The following is a 20,718-nucleotide window of genomic DNA, read 5'->3' as shown; positions in this document are numbered from 1 at the left end:
TTTCAACAACCATTCTGCATATGTACCTGTATATATGTATTGTTTGAATTGTTTTCATTTATCAGTTTTTCAGTAGAGGGACAATTCTGTCTTTAGCTGGCTTCCACTTTGTCCTGTTGATGATTGTGTGTGCAAATGTAGGAGTGTGCCTGACTTGAACACACACAACTTATCTGAGAATATAGTTTATGTAATCATTTTTCAAACTCTAAAACAGCTGTAGGTAAAACATCTTTGCAGTTTAAAATTCAAATGCATGTACTATAGACAAGGAACTGTACATTTAATTATGGGAAGTCATTTTTTTTTTTTTGCATTTGAATTTTAAACATAATAAACTGGATTCTTCTGAAATCTATCTGAAATCTCATGTTAACCCTATGTCAGGATGGAAAAGATTTGTTTATTATCTTATCACCTATAATTTGAGCATGCTGCCAAAATTAGTATAACAGCATTTGTAGATATATTCATTTTCATCTGGAAGCGAATGGCTTGATCTTCCCACAGTTTTCCGTTAATTTGAATATAAAAATTAATCACTATTAAGATTTATTATACCGTATTATTGGGAGGCTGAAACCTAAACAAGGTCCAGTGTCTCTGATATTATTAGATACATCTTAGAGGGAAGGCCTATTTGATATAGTTTAATAGACCCCAAAATTAAATTGTGATGATTTTCTATTAATCCACTTTATTCTAATATAATTTTTGTCTTTCTCGTTTAGATGTTTAGTTTAGATAATAAAATTAAAAAACTGGAAGTTCTCTGGGTGGAAGTTTCTTCCTCAGATACCAGATTCTGGAACTACAAGGGTGCCTGGGTATACAACAGGTATAACTTAAGCCATATAGATGTGATTTATAGAACCTTCTCCTTTCAGCCCTTAAATAAGCACACACGTAAAACATTGTAGAAGGCTTACTTTGAAAATATGATCCAACAAAACTATTTTTCTTTTTCAGCAACCACAACTACATAGCCTATAGTCAAGCCAAACTATTTTCAACCAGTGTCACTACATAGTAAGTGAATATGCTTTGTGTCTATTTCAGGTTTTAAAATTAGGCCACAAATTTGTTAACATCACATGGCAATATTTACCTTGCCAGATAAATGTTTCAGGTATAAACTAGCTTCTGTAGTAGCTCATCAAAGTTACCATTTTCTAAAAGTTTTTTGTTCAGCAGGCCAGAAATTCCACAACAAGATCGTTAACTTCAGTGGTATATATCAAGTAGATTATTTGTTTCACATCCATTTCCTATAATAACATCTATATGTATACTCATTGTCAGTCTTAATCTGAATTGCTAACAGCATTGCATACTGGTTTTGGTTTAGGCTTATATCTGGGTATCATGCATCAGCCACTCAGCACTTGACTTAGTTACCCAAGTTATAACAGTACCCATCATTTTCCCAATCAAAACTTTGGGCAAGGTAACAGTCAACATAGGATGAATGATAGTCAGGAAGGAGATTTTTGCAAGACTTATCTCAGTTATAATAGTCCGTTCCACTGCTTCACTGAAAAGTCAGTTTCTTGCACCCACTTCCTGCTGCCAGTAAGTCACAGGAGAAAGGTCATCTGGGGCTACAGATACAGCAGTCAGTGTAACAAAACTAAGGGCCAGGAATCTTCATCAATCAAAAAACTTACAGATATCAGCCAGTTCCCCTGCAGTCATAGATTTCATAGATTTTTAAGGTTGGAAGGGACCTCAGTAGATCATTGAGTCCTACCCACCCCCCCTGCCCTGGGCAGCAATGAGCACTGGGATCAGATGACCCCAGCTAGGTGGTTGTCTAGTCTCCAAAGTTTGTTCCTTACTTTAGCAGCATAGGCCAAATCTGTGTGTCTTGGTTATTGACACCCCCTCAGCTGAAAAGCAAAGCTCTAAACCAGAACCTGAGACGGAGCTGGGACAGATGAGAGGGGAGGCTCCTCTGTTTCGGGTACCACACTGGTAGGAAAAGAGCAGAACTGTAGTGTTCTTTCTCATTAAAGTCTCCAATACAGCAGCAAGACAGCGACCTCACCCACCCCTTGAAACCTGCTACTTCTCAAAAATCCTTCTTGCCACCAATGTATAGGCTTTATGCAGATGTGGAGGACCGGGAAATAGCTGGTTCTTAGCATTCAAACAATTCCAGCGGCCCAAATAAATCCATCCCATTCCCTTTCGTCTCCAAGCCCTGCTTCCTCACTCCATGCTCAGGGGGAACAGGGGCATGTCAGTGCCAACCGACCCACTTCCCAGAGAGGCAGACTTGCTGCCCGATTGCCCGTGTACAACCCCAGCCAGAAACCATCAGCTTCTCGCTCACCCCGTCACTAAGTACATTCTTTAAAATGTCTCCCAGTGAGATGAGATTTTTTTTTTGTTACAGCAGATAGGACGTTAGCTGTTTTGAGGCTGTAGAAGTTGGCAGCCCCATGGAAGAGTTGCATTCAGCCCTGCTGGCCAAGCATTTGTCCATGTTAGAGTCCTCTCTAACATGGACAAACTCTGTTCTTGTACAGGACAAGGTATATTTTACTATTTTTTCACCCATTGTTTTAATGATAATATTTTTGAATGTCTGTGGAAGTTTGAAAAGGAGAAAGTTGAGGGGGGGATGCTAGCAGTCTATAACATCATGAAGTGTATGGACAGAGTGAATAGGGAACTGTTATTATTTGTCAGGTCCCAGAATACTAGAACTAGGCAGCACCCATTGAAATTAGCAGGCAACAAGTTTAAAACTGATGAGAGAGTATTACTTTTTTTTTGTAATGTAGTGCATAGTTAACTTGCAGAACTCATTACCACAGGAGGTTGTAGAGGCAGACAACATAGCCAAATTCATAAAGGGACTAAACAAATTCATGGATGATGGATCCATTAATAGCTGTTAAACAGAACAGATAGGGATGTATCTTCTGCCATCTCTGAATCAATGATAGTGGATGCCAGGGAGTATGACAGGAACAGATTACTCTAGATCAAAGATGCTCAGAGTGCCTAGAGATCCTTTCAAGGGTGCCATACAATGTTTGTACTGTTAGGTGCACAAACGTGATTTACAAGATTGTCGTGAATCAGAGCAGCCGCCGGCAGCCGTCTGACTCACACCGGAGTGTTTAGATTTTGAACTCAGCAGGCGGGTAATTGATGGATGGAGTGGAATTAACCAGGCACAGACACGTGTAGGTTACAGGAGTTTGTTTACTTACGTCGCCTAGATAGTGATGACGACGCAGGCGAGCCTTTGTTCCATTACAGCTTCGGTTACAGAGTTGAGTACACGCATTCAGGTTACAGCAAAGTAATGACGGACGTGGCGCTGGAACGAACTGTCGGGCTAGCAAGACGTTTCTACGTCATGACGTTTCTACGTCAAGACGTTTCATCGTACATTTTACGGTGACGGGGAGCTTATTGGGAATTGATCAAGCTCCCAAATCTCTCTGGTGACAAACACAGGTGTCTCTCCTCTGAAATCCCCAGAGTTCTCCGCCTTGGGCGGAAACCGTTAAACTATTTATAGGCAGAGGTGTTTTATAGAGATACCCAATTGTGGACCGTTATATGGAATCTTTAATTTTCTGGCAAGCAGCGGTTCTTTGTGCTCTCAGGTTGCTATCAGGTTACAAGGTAGTGGGTTAGGTTTTTAGCATGTTACGTGTAAGGTATCTACGCTTATTTTTTGACCAATTATATACAGCTTCCCCTAGCATTTTATTTCAGCTGACCAATTATCTACAGTTCTCCGCCAGCGTTTTGTTTCAAGGAAGTTTTGGCAGGGGGTGTCTTTTAACCCTTAGTCGTCAAAATGAGGATGATCTGAATGATGTCTCTTGTCAGTGACATGGGCACAATTTAATTGGGTTGTGACAAGGATAAACCCAGGGAACTTTAAATAGGAATCCACAGTGTTAAATGTGTTCTGACCTGTTGTGGTTTTTTTGCATTATTTGAAACAGAAAAATGTCTGTTATTTTTGCATATTCAGAAAATAAGTGAAAAACAAGAGCTGGCATTTTCTGATGAGGCTTAGTGTGAAAGGTTTGACAACCACTGTTTTAATATAGTGTTCATATGCTTTACCTCTAAGTCCACTGTCACAGACGATGCCACTCCTGGCACTGTCAGATAGGTTACTGGGTTAGTTAGACCATTGGTCTAACCCAGTATGGCACATCTTACACTTATAAGAATACTGTTCCAAATTTTTCAGTCACAGCTCCATATTTACTTAAGCAAAGCTTCTATTGATGTTAGGGCCTGTAGGCACAATGAAAATCCCCCATCAAACCCCATGAGGAAGATAATAGGGCCACATCTAATCTAGTCATCTGTGTCAGGTAGGAATTTTGCCTGAGAAGTAGCTATGTTGGAAGTAGACAGTTTTGGCCATTGTTTGTTAGCTGTTTGCTGAAAATGGGCATGTTTTCTCTAAGATTTATCTTAGGGACTTGTTCGCAATTTCACAGAGCTTTTCTTACAGGGTAAAAATATTGTAACGCAGATCTGGTGAAAGCGAATGTATTATACTGGCCTCGTGTATTTTGAGCAAAGTAACACATCAAAGATTACCATGATTACATTGCATACATTAGGTTAGTGTCAATACACATCTAATTTAATGTAAAGTTTTTAAATTCAATACTTACTTAAATTTTTTAAAATATAAGTAACTTTGGTTAATGGAATTAATAATTATAGCGCATTTTCACACATTTCTTCTAGTGATGAAGAAATATCACTCATATCTCTCCCCTTGAACATTTTAATATAAAAGGTTTTTTTTTAAATAACAGCAATGCCGACTTTGAAAGTTATCTGCATTTCATAGTTTTCTATTAAAAATGATACAAATACATGGCGTAAATAGACATTTTAAGCTGCATGTTTTGCTGTGGCTAAAGCTATGACCTTTGTACTGTACTATTAACTAACTTTTTTTTCTTGTAAAGAGTTTTGCATATGACCTTTTTGCATAAAAGTAAACATGAATTTATGAAGGAATAATAAACTGGCCTTACTACATTAGCCTTAATACTAAATCTCTTGTCAAAATATCTTTACTGCCAGTTGTCTTCAGATTTCCCTCTTGTTGTATTCATTAGCACACTGAAGGGTAAATCAGGATAATTAAATATTCACTATAATCACCTGGGTGTTTCATTTATGTAATCATTCATTCAGTGCAAACACCTGGGTATTTAAAAGCGGTTGCATTTATTTTGAGGCGTTCTTTATTTTAAAGAGACCACTGTAAAGTCTGGTTGATCAAACCCCATAATTGTGTATTTATTATGAATTAAAGAAAGAAAAGGGGAAGAGTAAAAAGGATGCATCCTCACTTCTTTTTTTACCAAGCGCAAACATGAGACAATTATACTGTAACTTAGAAAATTGTAGTGCCTTTCAAGAAAGTTTCTGACCGAAATATTAAAATGACTGCTAGGATGTAAAAGATTACCTTATTCAGCTCTGGAAAATACAGGTTAATATCATAGTCTTGTGAAGCTCATATTTCTAAAACAGTTTCAGTCCCATTTGTTTGTTTGTTTTTTTTATTTATGGAGCCCAATATTAGTTTGCAATCACCAAAAAATCCCTTTCCAGAGCACTTCCTTGTATTTTACATTATTTTCAAATATAAAAAAAACCTGTTTAATACCAAGATTCTCCAAGATGCTTATATCTCTACTTTGCTAGTTCTCTAAAACAAGTACAGGCAAAGTGAATGGAAAAAAAATATTTTTCGTGGAGCTCTTACATTATAAGCATTCATCATAAACATTTGTTTTAGTAGTGTAAGGTAGCTGCAGTAACTTTTGAGATAGATACACTCCTATAGGAGCAAGTAAAAATATATAGTGTAGGTTTAAAATACATTTGACTCATAAAAGTTCAAAATGTCTTTGGGAGGTAAACTGGATTACCCCACATACATCCATAGTTCTCTTAACACAAAAATAAAAGATGTATAATTATCAGTATTAACATCATATTATTATCCTAAATACCTAAGGCTTTGCAGGATGGATACCTTACATGCATGCTTGGCTTTACAAATGTGTATTCCCATTGATTTACGTGGTTGCTTGTATAAAATATTCATACTTTAATAGAAACTAAAAACAGTCTTTATTGAGTTAACTTGTGAATGTGGACATGAGGCTGCAGAAATGATTGATGGTTTTCTTACCACATATAATAGCCTAACAGGATTTCACAAAACCTCTGCTCGCACACTTATAAATTACAAGAACATTTCCTTAAAAATAAAAAGCAGATAGTAAGTTCTTGAAATGGTACCCTCTGTATTAAAGAAAAAAGAAACCATTGTTTTCCTAACTTTGGCTTCAAAAGTAGGTATGCAATAAATGGGATTTTTTAAATTATAAATATATTTTGAGATTGTGTACGCATATAAAACCCTTTTTTAAAGATTTTTTATTTTTTCAGAACTTGTCTCTCTCAAAAAGTTTATCACGAATAACACTGAAACCAAGGTTAATTTAAAAGTGCACTATATTCTCTCTAATTATTTCCCTGTTGGGATCATCCGGTAGTATTTGAATAAGCAGTCACATACAGACTTCACCTTTTATTAGAAATCAAGAAAATCCAGACAGCATTGCCCTTTTCTGATTGGTGCTAGACCTGTAGTTAGAAAGTAGTAGTCACTTGTTCAGAATTGTGACAGAGACATTTCCAAAGACAGGCAACAGATTATTCATTATAGAGAAAGTGTTTCATGCAGTGTACTATAAACACAGTAACTGAGGCCTGGCGTGCCCTTTTGTGTCAGGTACCATCTTTATGCATTATTTTTGTTTTGTTTTACCCCTCTGTGTCCTCAGGTTTGTTTATCCTCAGGGGTGAGATTATTCATGGCCAAGGTACTCCCATGTTACCCCAATAATTTACTGTTGCTGTTCTGTCCCCTGGTTATCTTTGATTCGTCTCTCCATCTGCATGTCATGTTGTGCAGTAACACAAAGATGGATTGTATGGGGTTCTCTGCTAGGAAAAATCAACACATAGATCAGGCTCTCTGCCAAGATGTTTCTAATTAAACTGTTGCTATGGACTGGATTCTCATCAGTGAATGAGGAGTTTCTACTTGGCGCTCTCAATACTCGGTCCTTTCATTTTGGGGCATTGATACAGATATTTCATTTTATTTTTTGTTCTTACCTAACATATGAGTTGCAGGCTGTATCTTTTGGATTATTTTAACAAAGCTTTATATCTAAAATCAGTTACAGGAATAGTGGGAAAGCAAGAAATAGATCTGATAGTTCCAGCTTCCTGACCAATATGCGTCACACCACACAGACTGTAGCACTACCATATTGATTCAGGAACCATGTTCAGTAGACACCATTAAAAAGTCACAAGATTGCTATAATGTAATAGCAGGGGTGGGCAGATCTGGCCAGCAGCCAGGCCCCATTTTCCAGCAGCCCGAGTCCACATGGCTGAGGCCAGTCTCCATGCTGACCCCAGCTGCAGCTGCACTGTGATAGTGCAAGACTGGGGTTGCCATGGAGACTGGCCCCAGCTGTGCTGGCAGGGCAGGGCAGGGGGCTGTTCTGGAGCTGCTGGGATCTTGCGGCAGGGGCATCTTGGTCCGGGCCAGGGCAGAGCTGCAGTCTGCAGCCTGCAGGCTTGGGGCAGGGGCGTGCAGGCAGCGGATTGTGGCTCTGCCCCATCTTGGGACCAGGCTGTCACTGCTTCAAGGAGCCAGGACAGAGCTGCAATCTGCTGTCTGCATGCCCCTCCACTGAGCATGCAGGCTGTAGATCATGGCTCTGCCCTGGCCCTGGACCAAACTGCCCCTGCCACAAGATCCCAAAGCAGCCCCCTGCCCTGCCTTGCCAGTGCCCTGACAGAGAGGCTGAGGCTGTCTCTATGGACACTAAGGCCAGCCATGCGGGCAGGGGCTGCTGGGGAATGGAATTCACTGCCAGCTGGATCTGGCCCGCAGGCCAGACTTTGTCCACCCCTGTGTAAGAACCTAGTGAAAAATGTCACAATATAGTTACTCTTTGGCAAATATTGATAGCCTGTGGTTTCATCCGTTTCAATAGAATATTATAGAATACTAGCCAATTGCCCGTCAGGAATGATGCAGGGTGGGGGTGGGCGGGGATGGAGTGCTGCCACCCACCACCCCACACTGCCACCATCTTCCAGGAGCTCCGTCCACTCTGTTCCCACCACTCTGTTCCCGCCATCATGGCAGCACTCTGCTGTGCCACCACCACTGCCTCCTGTCCAGAACACTCTGGGAGCACTCTGATTGATTGTTTGTTTCAGACAACCAATTAGAGTGCAAATAAAGCATTATGGACAGACAGACAGACAGACTAAGGCTTTTATAATATTAGAATAGTAGTAGAGCAGAAGTAGTGAGAGAGAGCAGCAAAGAGTATCTTTTTGTAGCAGGACTATGGTATAGACAAATATCCATGTAAAATGGAGTAAACTAACATCTCTGAACAAAGCTTTGTTGTTAGGATACGATTGCTGCACTTTCCCTTATAATAATAATAACAATAATATTATTATTATTACTACTACTACTACTACTAGCGAAATGCCTGTCAAAAATGAGGCAGGGGAGAGCGGGCAAGAATGGAGCCCAGGCCCTGCTCCCTCCTTCCCTCCTGCTGCTTGGAGTCCAGGCCTGTTTTCCCCCACCACCACCACAGCAGCAGGGGGAGAGGAGGAGCAGGCCCAGCCCCAATGCAGGGGAGAAGCCAGGTTGCCACAGCAGTGGGGGGGTGGGGAGCAGCCAGCCCTGGCTGACCCGGCAGTGGTGGGGAGACGGGAGGAGCAGCCTTGGGCCTGACACGGTAGAGGCAGAGGTGAGGGAGGAGTGGGCCTGGACCCAAGGGAGGGAGGAGGCCCACTCCTCCCCTCCCCCAACAGCTGCTGCATTGGGCTGGGCCTGCTGCTCCCCCCCACTGCTGCAGCAGGCCTGCTGCCTCCCTGCATCAGGCCCGCTCCCTGCCCCCCAGTGTTGGACCTGGGCCCACTCCTCTTGCCCCACCACCGCCACCACGGTGTGCCCGCTTCTTCCCCCCCCGCCGCGTTGGGTCTGCTCCTCCCCCCTCTGCCGCCGGGTTGGCCCTGCAGGCAGTGACGACGATGGAAGCAGGGAAGGGCGGGCCAAGGTCAGCACCAGTGGCTTTGCTCCCCCTGCAGCATCTCAACCCCATGCCACTGCTGCAGTCACCTCCAAGGAGCAAGGGGAGGGATGGCAAGGCCAGGTCCAGTGGCCTCTTCCCCTCCCCCCCCCGTTCCATCATCTCTACCTGCAGGGAGCAGGGCAGGGGGGTGAGGCCAATGCTGCTGGTCTCCCTCCTCCCTTCCCACCCCCGTTCTGTCCACTCCATTGCCTTCGCCTCCATGGAGCGGGGCAGTGGAGTGAGGCCAGCAGAGCCCGCTCCCCGGCCACCCTCACCCCCCTGCTCTATCCCCTGTGTCCCTGCCATCATGGCCGCGTATTGCCACCTGTCTGAACACTTCTTTGCACTCTGAAGGCTGTTTGTCAGACAATCAGATTGTGAATAAAGCGTTACAGACACAGACAAACAGATTAAGACTTTTATAATATTAGAATAATCGTAGAATCATAGTGAAGTAGGGCTGGAAGGGACCTCCAGAGGTCATCAAGTCCAGTCCCCTGCCAGAAGCAGGACCGTCCCTATCCAAACCATCCTGTACAAATCCACAATCTAAACTCTTCATAAGACTACCATCAGCGCTCCATCACAGTGAGCTTCAGCAAGTAATTTCTTCTGATAATCCTCAAAATGGTGGGTATTATATGTAAATAGTGTTTAGTGTGTTTAAAACAAATATAGAATTGCCTGAGATTACATTACAAATACAGTAGACTGTGAAGTAACAAATGATATTGAATGTAGTTATGATTGCTGTAACAAGATATATGCAGTGTGGTGTCACAAAATTGTCTTCCAGTTGACAAAGCAATCCATATTTATGGATTTCCTTAAAAATTGAAGGACAACGTCAATTATGACCAATTACAATGCTGTGTTTACTGGAGAAGTTTTCACATCCTTTGGGAGGATTAAGGTAATGCTCAAGTCAGTCAGAAAAAGCTTTTGCCTTTGCTTCTGCATTCTGTGTCTGCACAGTTTTTCCTTCTTTAGGTGAGAATTATAACCTGAAACCAGGAACATAGCTATATTTAGAAGGAAGGAGTTTTTTTTTATTCCTTCACTTTCCTTCTTGTTGAATGTAAAATTATACCTGATAAAATCAGAAATAGAACAAGTAGTTCAAGCGATCCGTGCATTAGTTTCTTCAGATTAGGTTTAGTTTTCTCCAAGGAAATCTTAAATACAATCCAGTTTAACCTTTTAACTAAACTTTAAGTGTATTGTCTGAAACACTCATATCCTAACGCATATACTTCATAGCATAAATCACCAGTCAATGTTGCAAGAAGCTTTGATATATTTAATATAATGCCTAAGTGACGGGTAGAAATTACAACATTAAATAGTTTATTTTATGCCGAGCTTTCTAAGAAGAAAGGATGCTTGCTTCTGGAGTAGAAAAGCAACCTAGTGAAGATGAGAAAATGCCAACATTACTGAGAACTGATTAGTGATGGAGAGGCCAGTATGTGGTTAATGGCTTGTTACTTCTGTTTTGAGAGAGAATTTCTATCATTTCTTTTTGCTTCATGGAAACTCTGGCACTTAATAAGGTATTGTGTATGACCTGTTTTGTAAGGTAAAACTGGTCATAGGGGATTTATAAATGAATCCCCTTACCTAGAAAATATATATATACTTTGAAGACAGTAGAGTCAAAAACAAGTTGCTTGAATAATGTTACAAAATGTTACTCTATTTTAAAATATGTTTAGGAAGTCATTTTGCTAAAAAGGTTTGAACGGGTAACCTAGTACATATGCCAATGATAAAAGCTACTTGTAACAATTCAGATCATGCTTTCTACTTTATAAAATGGGATTGTAAAAATCCTTTAAAAAGACATCTGAAATAGCATTAAAACACAATTTCCCTTTGATAAGGTTTTAAGGCATTCATATGAAAAGTGATACCACTTTGAGTGGTTCTGTGTCAGCATTATGCAATGTTGTGTTGCTCATAAGTGACATTAATCCATTAGGGGTGTGAGGGTCATTTATTTTTTCTCATGAAGTCATTAAATACTACTATTGATTTCTGTTCAATCAGTCGCAACTTCACTAACATTAAGTAATTTTTAGACATAGTGTTGTTTCAAATATTGTTAATGCAGTTAGTTCAAACAAAAAATACTGTCATTTAACTTACAAAATAAACATATTTGAACAGAAATTTTAAATATAAAGTAGATGGGGAAACATATCCATTCCTTTAGTTACCGGGTACCTGAGAGTACTGTATTGTAAAAGATGAGTTTAAGTGACATTGATTTTTTTTTTTAATCAATATGTAGCCATCTTCAACACATTTGTTGCTTTTTGCTAAGCATACAATATAAAAATAATCTATACTTTTTGGGCTGTTTTCTCTTCTACTACTTTATGATGGACATTTAACAAAACTTGAATGTAAACAAAGAATATTGTAATTGCAACTTGATTATTTAGTACAAAATGTTTGACTTTTTAAAAATATTTAAAGAAATTATTATATCAGATGGGTCAAAACAACTGCTTTTTATGTTACTTGCCATTCATACTGCATACTATTATAATACTTTTATAATTTTTTCTTTGAAGCAAAAAGTGTGATGGTGAAATAATTGGCAAGGTAAGTGTTTGAACCCTGCTAAAACTTCCAGTTACTTCTCTGATAGATGGGAATATAAAAGGAGGCAGTAGATAAGATATAATTAAATAAAATTAACTCAAGACCACAAAAATAGAAGTGCTTTAAACAAAAAGAGTCCCATTCTGTCCTTTTTTTGGAAATGTATGAGATCTTATTGAGTCAGCTTGACAGAATTAAATTGAGAACATTTTCTTGTATAATAAATACAATATGTTCTAGTTTGAAATTCTACTGCTTCAAAGAGAAATTATGCATTTTCAAAACAATGAGTTAAAATCTGACTGAGCAGCCAGTAATTCTGTTAGTTTTTGTATTATTGAGATATGGTAATTGCTGCTTTTACCTTACATTTTTAGAGCCTTTTTTTCCCTTCTGAGCATAAATGATTTATCAAGGTGATAAACATTGCCAGCTTCTGTCCTGCATGTAGCAAAAGCGGAGCAGTGTATTAATCTCCTATCTAAAACAGTAAGTTTCCACTACCAAGTAGTGAATCATATCCTGCTGAGAAATGTCTGTTTTTGTGAGTATCTGCTAGGACCCCTAAGGGCCTCTGACGGATCTTGTAGGACAGAGTTGTCCACCCTGGTCTCAAATGGCAAGTGATGCCAAGCAGTAGGAAGTTTATTGCAGAGTCTCTGGAGAAGCTGTTGTTTGCTCAGCATTTTTTTCATAGACTGCCTTCCTGATTCATTGAAGGAAACCTGAGCAAAGCTGTGTTATTAATGAATTATGACAAGCCTTTTGCCTATCAGGCAAAGAGGTTCCTGCTATCCCCTTTTAAGACAAAAACTTAATGGAAGATGCTCAAATGGGCAAGCTTTCTGATGATACTCCTTAAGTGCTTATCCCTTTCTGATGTGAATATTCAGAGAGCCGTGAAGCTGCAAGTGGCAGCATTTAATATCGTCTCTCTCATAATGCCTGGATAATTTTCCAGAGAGTGATCGCTGCAGCTGCTGTGAACATGGTTATTTGTTTGTTTTTCACCTTGGTCCTGGTGGAATGCTGACCTAGCTAATCTGCAGAACACATAGGGGAAAAATGTTTTCATATTCATAGCTCTTGCATCCTTTTGAATCTAACAGTATTGGAAGCCAAAGCTTAGGTGTAGCTGCTTAAACAGCACAGTTAAAGGGTATGGCTCTGTTAGCATCTTTTTGAGAGGAAATCTGACCCATATTAATGAAGAATGTAGAGAAAGAGATGAGGATGCTGTCTTGTGTCTTTTTTTAATGGATGCTTGTGAGAGGAAAGGAGATGGCATGGGCTGTCGGGGTGAGTTATAGAATGCGTTTTGTGATCTCCCTCTGGTAGCACTGCTCGTTATGTTAAACAGTGGAGCTTTCAAACTACTGTAGTTTTCATTTTATGTGCATTGGCCTTCATTTGCTGAAATGCTTCAAGTTCACAGTACTAAAGTCATTTTGAAAACAGGATGTAATTACAAAGGTTTCTTATGCTTACCAACAGCCTTTTTGGACCAGTGTAATTATCATTACTTGTGGATACTGTAAATTGAATATCTTTTCCCTAATTACATTAAACTCAAGGGTTAGCTGCTTAAACATTCAAATAAGAAAAGTTCACCCCTCGCTATAAATAGTCAAATTGTTCTCTTAGTTAGATTGACCTTTGAAGCTAAGTGTTTTACATGATATTGTCAGGTGTACATTATATAGATAGCTTGTAATTAGATTTGTAATGAGGAACCAAGTTATAATGACTTTTTTAAAAAGTTCTTTTATTCAGCATTTTCTTACAGCATGGTAGACTTAAAGTTTCAGTATATACATGTCATGCCCATTTTAGGGGCCCATCACATTGTTCTTAGTTTACCTTTGTCCTGCCTATGGTTTGAAATGGTTTTAAATTACTGCCACAGTGGAATGGAAGTTACCATAACTGTAATGAATTAGTCTTGCCCTCTTTTAAAAAAGGGTAAATTATTAGGCATAATGAATTTTTCTTAATTGATTTTTTTCTTCCCCCTTTTTCTACTTTATGTATAAATAAAAACATTATTTGTGGTAAAACACCATAACATGTAAAAGCCTTGATGATTTTTTTTTCTTCTCTTTTCTTTTCTTTTTTTTTTGTTGGTATTTTAGGGAAGGAGGGGGTTGTCTGGTAAACAAATTACTACAGACACTTTTAAACAAGAACTGTTTTTCTGGTAGAAGAAAAGAAGGCTTTAATTAGTTGATATGTCTGCCCTCTTTTTAGTATTTGCTGTCCGTTCAGCTCTAGTGATTCTGTGCACTGTTGTAAGAAAACCGAGTTTTCCTGTGAGAAATGTGATTGATTTCCGCTTGTTACAATCATTGTAAATTTTAGTGCTATGCTAGCTACGAGCTGATATTTACTTTGTTTTCTTTATTCCACCTTCATTAAAATCTCCCCATGAAAGTTTTTTTGTTAGGTGTGACTATTTATTTTCCCAGGATACCTCCTACTGAGTGTCCTTTATGACCTATCGTAAAAACCTGCAAGGATGGGACAAATTGGTAAGCATGCATTAGGAAGAGAGAGAGACAGAGAGTCCTCATGTAGGTAAAGAGAATTGTGATTATGCAAATGATTATCAGAATCATTGTTTACTAATAGAATAGTATAGAGCCTAAATAAAAAAATATCCAAATGCTTTTTTTGTTGTTGTTGAAGGAAGTATAAGATACAAAAGAAGGAAAAAGACATTTTCAAAGCTGTCAGTTTGAAATTTCAATTGGATGTTATAAGCCTGCAGAATTTCCTTTTGCAACTCCTTAGAGCAGTGGTTCTCAACCTATTTAGACTTAAGGCACACCTTGGAAAATGTCACCTCCTAGTTTCACTCAGTTTTTGCATAGGAAAAAATAAGAGAGTAATTCTTCTGAACTAAAAAAACCCACAACAGGTTAAAATACTTTTAACACTCTATTCTTTTTTGAAATCTCTGGTTTTATCTTGTGAATCGTGTTTGCACACTTAACGGTACAAATTGCATCACTCTTGAGAAAAGATGGCTCTTCAGGGTGATGCAGAACTATGATTGAAAATCATGATCCTAGAGCTACAGATAACATTTTAAACTAATGAACTATGTAGTACAGATCTTATTTTATTACTTCTAGTTTGAACATTTGTATTTTTTCCTATTCTTGCATGAAAAAAATGTAATGCATATTTTATATACATGAATTTACCCATCAAGAACCATAAAATATAGTAATTTTTTTCAAAATATGGAATGCTTCATGAGTTTGCATGTCATCCTTGTGCAGGGCCCATGCTAAAATTCTCTATTGTTCCAGTTTTAGTATATGTGCTGCCAAAGCCCTTTAACCTTACAGCCAGACAGTCTATCTTCCTCCACAAAGTGCTGGAGCACTAGGCAGTTTGTTTATCTTACAGAAGTGTAAATGTTATTTTTATTGAAGGAAGTAACAGTTTACATATCCAGTTCATTCATCTGTGCAAATCGAAGATTGTTTCTACTATCAGAAGTCTAACATTAGAAAACTCAAATAGAAAAAAAACAGGCCAGTTTTATACTTCTGATGCAATTAGACCCAGATACTAGTTGTATCAGTCCATTAGTAGACAAGCTTTATCCTTCATAAAAGCAATAAGAGGCAGACATTTTAGCTGGGATGTGTATAGATTAGCTAGAAAATCTAAAGCCCTGCACTTAAATTAACTGTTTCCCTTAAGAAAACCTCAGTGAGTAAAATGTTTCTCATTGTGATGCTACGTTGAACAGGTTCGCTCACTAGATTGGAGTCTGGAACTTTTGACCTAGAGATTACTGGCCAAGATTTGAACTAAATCGGCTATCAAAAAGTATTTACCATCTAACGTAGTCTCTCTCAAACACAGTGCTGTGGCACCTTGGGGTGCCTTGATATCTTTTTTTAGGGTAATATACGGTGCTACACAATGTTAGCTCTGTTAAGCATACAAACATGATTCACAAGATAAACCCAGAGTTTTCAGATAGGAATCTGTAGCATTAAAAACATTTTGACCTGTTGTAGTCTGTTCTTTGCAAAAGGAAAAAAAAATGCTCTATTTTTCCATAGTCAAAAAACACGTGAAAATGAAGAGCCAGCATTTTCCAAGGGCTGCCTTGAGCTTAACAAAGGTGACTTGAGTCTAAAGAGGTTGAGAACCACAGAACTGATGGTTCCTTGGTGAAATAATTTACCAATTTCATTCTGGTTCTGTGGACAGCTGCTTATTGTTCAGAAACAACACCTTAGTTCTACTTATTTGTATGCTTTCAGTACTAAGAACATGAGCTAGAAAATTAACTACATCCTCTCTACTTGTGGAGACTTGTCCATCTTGAAGATGAGTTTTGTTGGTGAGCCAGCGTGGAGAAGTTTGCTGTAGCAAACATACCATCTGACTCTTGTGGAGAACGAAGGGCTTAGAGATCCCATTATCACCCACCATAATGTGCCTTTTGTGCTCAGAACACTTCTTTCCTCAGAGAAAGCATCCCATTTAAAGTGCAACAGGAGGAGCCACCTAACTAGCAGCTCTGTTCTTCCATTGTTCTTCTGCCAGCAGACCTAAAGGAAAAAAATCACAAGCTCCATACTTGGTCTCCCTTTTGCTCTTACAGCTCCTAACTCAGTTTCTACCATGGTGACCCGCATGGTAGGCAAATCTGAAGGGGAAACAGATCCAAACAAGCCAGTTGTATCTTAAAGAGATCATATTAATGCACAAAAACAGGCCATCCTGACGAGACAAAGTGCAGCAATACACTGCTGAGTAAAGAGCAAACTCTTCAATGAGTTGAAACTCAAAAAGGAATCTTACAAAACTGGAAACCTTGCTGTATTGGTAGGGGTGAGCATAAGAGTATCGCACAAGCATACCCAGAGAGAATCAGGAAGGCCAAGGCAAAGGCCAAAATTAAGATACAGCTAGCAAGGAATATAGAAGGCCACAAAAATAATTCTGGATATATATTAGAAAAGATCAATGTAGGCTCCTCAGTGATTGGGGAGCAATTTAGTAATGAAGAATGCAAGGAAGACTGACGTATTTAATGCCTTTTTTACTAAAGTCTTCACTTACAAGATCAGCTATCAGACAGAATCAGTGGGAAAGGGATCCTCAGTCTAAAGTTGAGAAAGAATGGGTTAGAAATTACTTAGAGAAGCTGGATGCTTTGAAGTTACCAGGGCCAGATGAGATGCAGCTACTCCTCGCTTAATGTTGTGGTTACATTCTTGAAAAATATGAATTTAAGCAAAACAAGTTAAGCAAACCCAATTACATCCCGTTAGTTACCTAGTAGCAGGTAGTGGCCAACAACATTATAACCAAACATTGTGCGACTTTAAATGAGTATGTTCTCTAATAGATCAGCGACATAATAACAAAACAATGTTAACTGAGATGACGTTAAGTGAGGAGTACCTGTAGTATTATAGATTACTCAACAAATTGTCTGAGGTAATTTCAGAGCTATTGCCTAGTCTCTAGTGGAGGTCAAATCATGTTCTGGATTACTGAAAATGCTCAAATATACAGGAAGCTCTGGGGAATTATTTGGGTTAGACTGACTTGTCTATACCTGGAAAGATTATGGAGCATGACGTGAGGGAATCTATTCTAAACACCTAGAGATAACAAAGTGATCAGAAACAGCCAACATGGATTTATCAAAACTAAGTCATGCTTAGCCAATATGATTTCCTTCTATGACAAGGTGATTAAAGTACTGCATTGCCTCCCAGTATTTTTTGTGGGTTTATGATGATGCTTTCTTAGGAACACAGGACTGGAAGGTCTTCCTAGGTTGAGTGTAGTCCTCTGTATTTGCAGGAAGTTGTCAACCCCAGGAATCCCCAAACTTTGCTGCCTTTGTATCATTTTCTATTTTCAAAAATTTCTTTTTTTTCCCTTGTATAAAAGACGAGCACAAACAGGAGGAGAAACAGATCAAGAATCCTGTAATAAATAGAGCTGTCTGTCAGCTGTAGGAAACTTGTATGTGACATACACCAACAGTAGGGTAAAAAAAAGTCAGACATTAATTTAATTAAGTTGACAGTTTCTTTTTTAATGATACTGACACGGTCTCTATCAGTAACTATCAACCTTAAATTACATTAACCAAATGTTACTAGTGAGTAATGAAGGGTGGTTGGTGTCATGCCTGGTTTTGTGGGTGAAATTTGATTCCCAAAGTACAAATATGAAGAGGACAGATAAATTACAGAATGCTAGGGAGGTTTTGAACCTGAAAGCTTGCTTAATAACTATTCTCCAACCATTTGGGTTGGTCTAATAAAAGATATCAAATTCACCCAAGGAACCTTGTCTGCAGAATGCTAGGGAACATTCTTGGTTAAGAAGACTCTGATCAGGACAAAGGTCATCACTCTGCTAAGCACTCAGCTAGTGATCAGTGTAGGAGCACTCTCAAGCACATCTGTACTTAAAGGTTTGTCACTGTTCATATTACATATTCAGATTTTGAGTGGTTTATGATCAAGTGGTCTTAATTTATACTGGACTGAAACATGGCACCTGTCACCTTCTCCTTTCTCTCTTCCTATTCCCCAAAGAATATTGCTCTTTTCATCAGACAAAAAAAATCCTACATGTTGAAATACTCAAGCAGGTCTCTAGTCCTCTTCCTTTTGACAGGTCTCTCTGGTTCTAGCAAGTAATATAGATGAGAAACTCCTAGGCTCTTCAGAATATTGCTGTGCAACTCTGGGAGCAATCTGTCCTTGGGGTATTTTGAAGAGCCATGACTGTAATTTTGTACTGTGAAGTTCTGTTGAAAGAGGCTGCATCCCACATAAGACTGGGTAGGGTAGCAAATCTACACTTCCCTTACCTTCACCTGAAGAAATGGCCTGTGTGCCTCTTTTTCGAGTCCAAGTAGATGGGATATAGAAACTAGAAGCTCCCATATCATCTACCAGGTTCATTTTACTCAGTGTTTCATGCTCTATCAAGCATCAGTTGGATAAATGACTGGCTCTACTTCTTTCTTAGTCATTCACTGGCATTCTTCACAGATGTGGCCACTGTGTTTCATTCTCCAACTTTCATGCAATACAGGCGTGAACAATGAGAACTATTATTTTCTGTATTATAGTTTTGCCCAAAAGACATTAGGAGCGCTATAGATATATAGGAAGGCATGAGTACTGTGCTAAAGAGTTTACAATTTTTAAAGATAAAGGCAGCAAAGGATGAGGAAATCAGATAAGATGTTGAAGTAAGGTGATCAGGGTCAAGACAGTTCACCTCATGTTAGATAGAGCCTTGTGATTGTTAAGTGGCATTTGAAAGGTGGTGGAGGTTAAGTGTAAAGGTATCAATTATTGTTGTTGATTCTGCTGATAAGGGCTGTACTCCTGTCTTTCAGGAGTCAGAGGAAGAACAGGAAACTGCATTACCCTGTGTGCTCATAACATTTGCAGCTCTGCATTAACACAGTGATTATAATCAGCTCTCATGTCTGAGGACTGCTTACCCGCTGGGTTTTCTCCCAGTGTGTAGTTGGCTAACTATACTCTGTGTTTAACTATTCTGAAACATCAAAAACTGGGTATGGCTAGGGATGGAGCCTCCTTGGGACAAGATAGATCAGCACTTACAGCACAGAGAATCCTTTTTTTTAAATATTTGTCTGGTGTATCTTGCTGAGAGCCTCACGTTGATTACCAGGTTGGCAATGGAAAAGAATTTCTCCCAGGTCAGTGTGGAAGGGACTTTGGGGTTTTTTTTTCTCTTCTGTAGGACTGAGGTGAGGATGTTGCATTGCATTTTCTAGGTCAGAGATTTTCAACTAGTGGGCCACAGAGGTGTCGCAGAGAGGCAGGCCTCATTTTTCCTGAATGTGCATATTACCTCTGATGCAGGAATCAGTAGTACTGCTTGAGTCCAGCACTGCAAGGAGATGATGGGTCTATACATGAGGGTAGGGGGAAGTTGGCTGCAAAATAGCAAGTACAGTAGCTGGTCTGTGGGACTGTGCAGCAAACTGGAAAGGAGGTGGACTTGAGGGATGCATATGGAAGGGAGAGAACAGAGTCTGGGGAGGGGGGACCCCCAGGCTGTGGGGGGTGCAGGAAATGGGTAATAGGATTGAAAATGTTGAAGGCCACTGGACTTAGGCATATCAAAGCTATTCAGTTCCCTGCCATACTTGGCAGTGGCAGCATTTCAGTCTTTATTGTCCTCTGCCTATGGCGCACAACTGTTCAGTAATAACTTGATATAACAAAAGCCACTGGGCAAAATATAAAGACATGGGTGAATTTTAATTGCCTGTGTAAGTTATATTATCTAATGGTCCTTTCTGGCCTAAATGTCTACAAAATTATGATTATTTGATGTAAGTATATAAGGATGGAGTCTTGAGAAATACACTTAGAAGTTCATTCCAATTGTGAGTGAAGAATAGGAGAGGGGTACAGAGGCCTTTATAAGAAAAGAAAATGAGGGGACAGCCTTGATCCTGTGGAAAAGGCAGGCATAATGTAAAAGCTAACAAGAGTCATCATGGATTGTCTGTACAGCCCTTGACAGGTAGAAAGAATTTTTAATCTGATGCACTGAACAAGGGGGAGCTAATAAAGTAGGTAAAACAAAAAAAAGCGGGGGGGTGCGGGGGGGAGGACATGGTTAAAATGCTGGCTGAAAGATCGGATTTTGGAAGAAAAAGGCGGTGTTGGATGTGAGGAAGGTTAGAATTTAAAAACAAGATAAAAGAGAAAGTGATAGGATTGAAGTTGCTGACATGGGAGATGATTAAGATAATAATGATATGGCCATTAGGGAAAAAGGGGAAAGGAACCCATTTTAGAAATACTGTGGAGAAAAAAGTGACACAGTTTTGCCATGTGTGTTTTTGTGGGGTGAA

General features: G+C 39.3%; 1 protein-coding gene and 1 pseudogene across 14 annotated transcripts in view; one reads left to right on the top strand and one right to left on the bottom strand.

The window, feature by feature from the left end:
- The window catches only part of TENM3 (teneurin transmembrane protein 3), a 604,744-nt gene that overhangs the window by 313,832 nt on the left and 270,194 nt on the right, over positions 1-20,718 (top strand). The window lies entirely within an intron of this gene.
- On the bottom strand, positions 15,053-15,153 carry LOC132248926 (U6 spliceosomal RNA; annotated as a pseudogene).

The sequence above is a fragment of the Alligator mississippiensis genome, chromosome 2 (genome assembly GCF_030867095.1).
Source record: "Alligator mississippiensis isolate rAllMis1 chromosome 2, rAllMis1, whole genome shotgun sequence".
NCBI lineage: Eukaryota > Metazoa > Chordata > Crocodylia > Alligatoridae > Alligator > Alligator mississippiensis.
The sequence above is the reverse complement of the archived record's forward strand: the minus strand, read 5'-3'. Positions and strand labels throughout refer to the sequence as shown.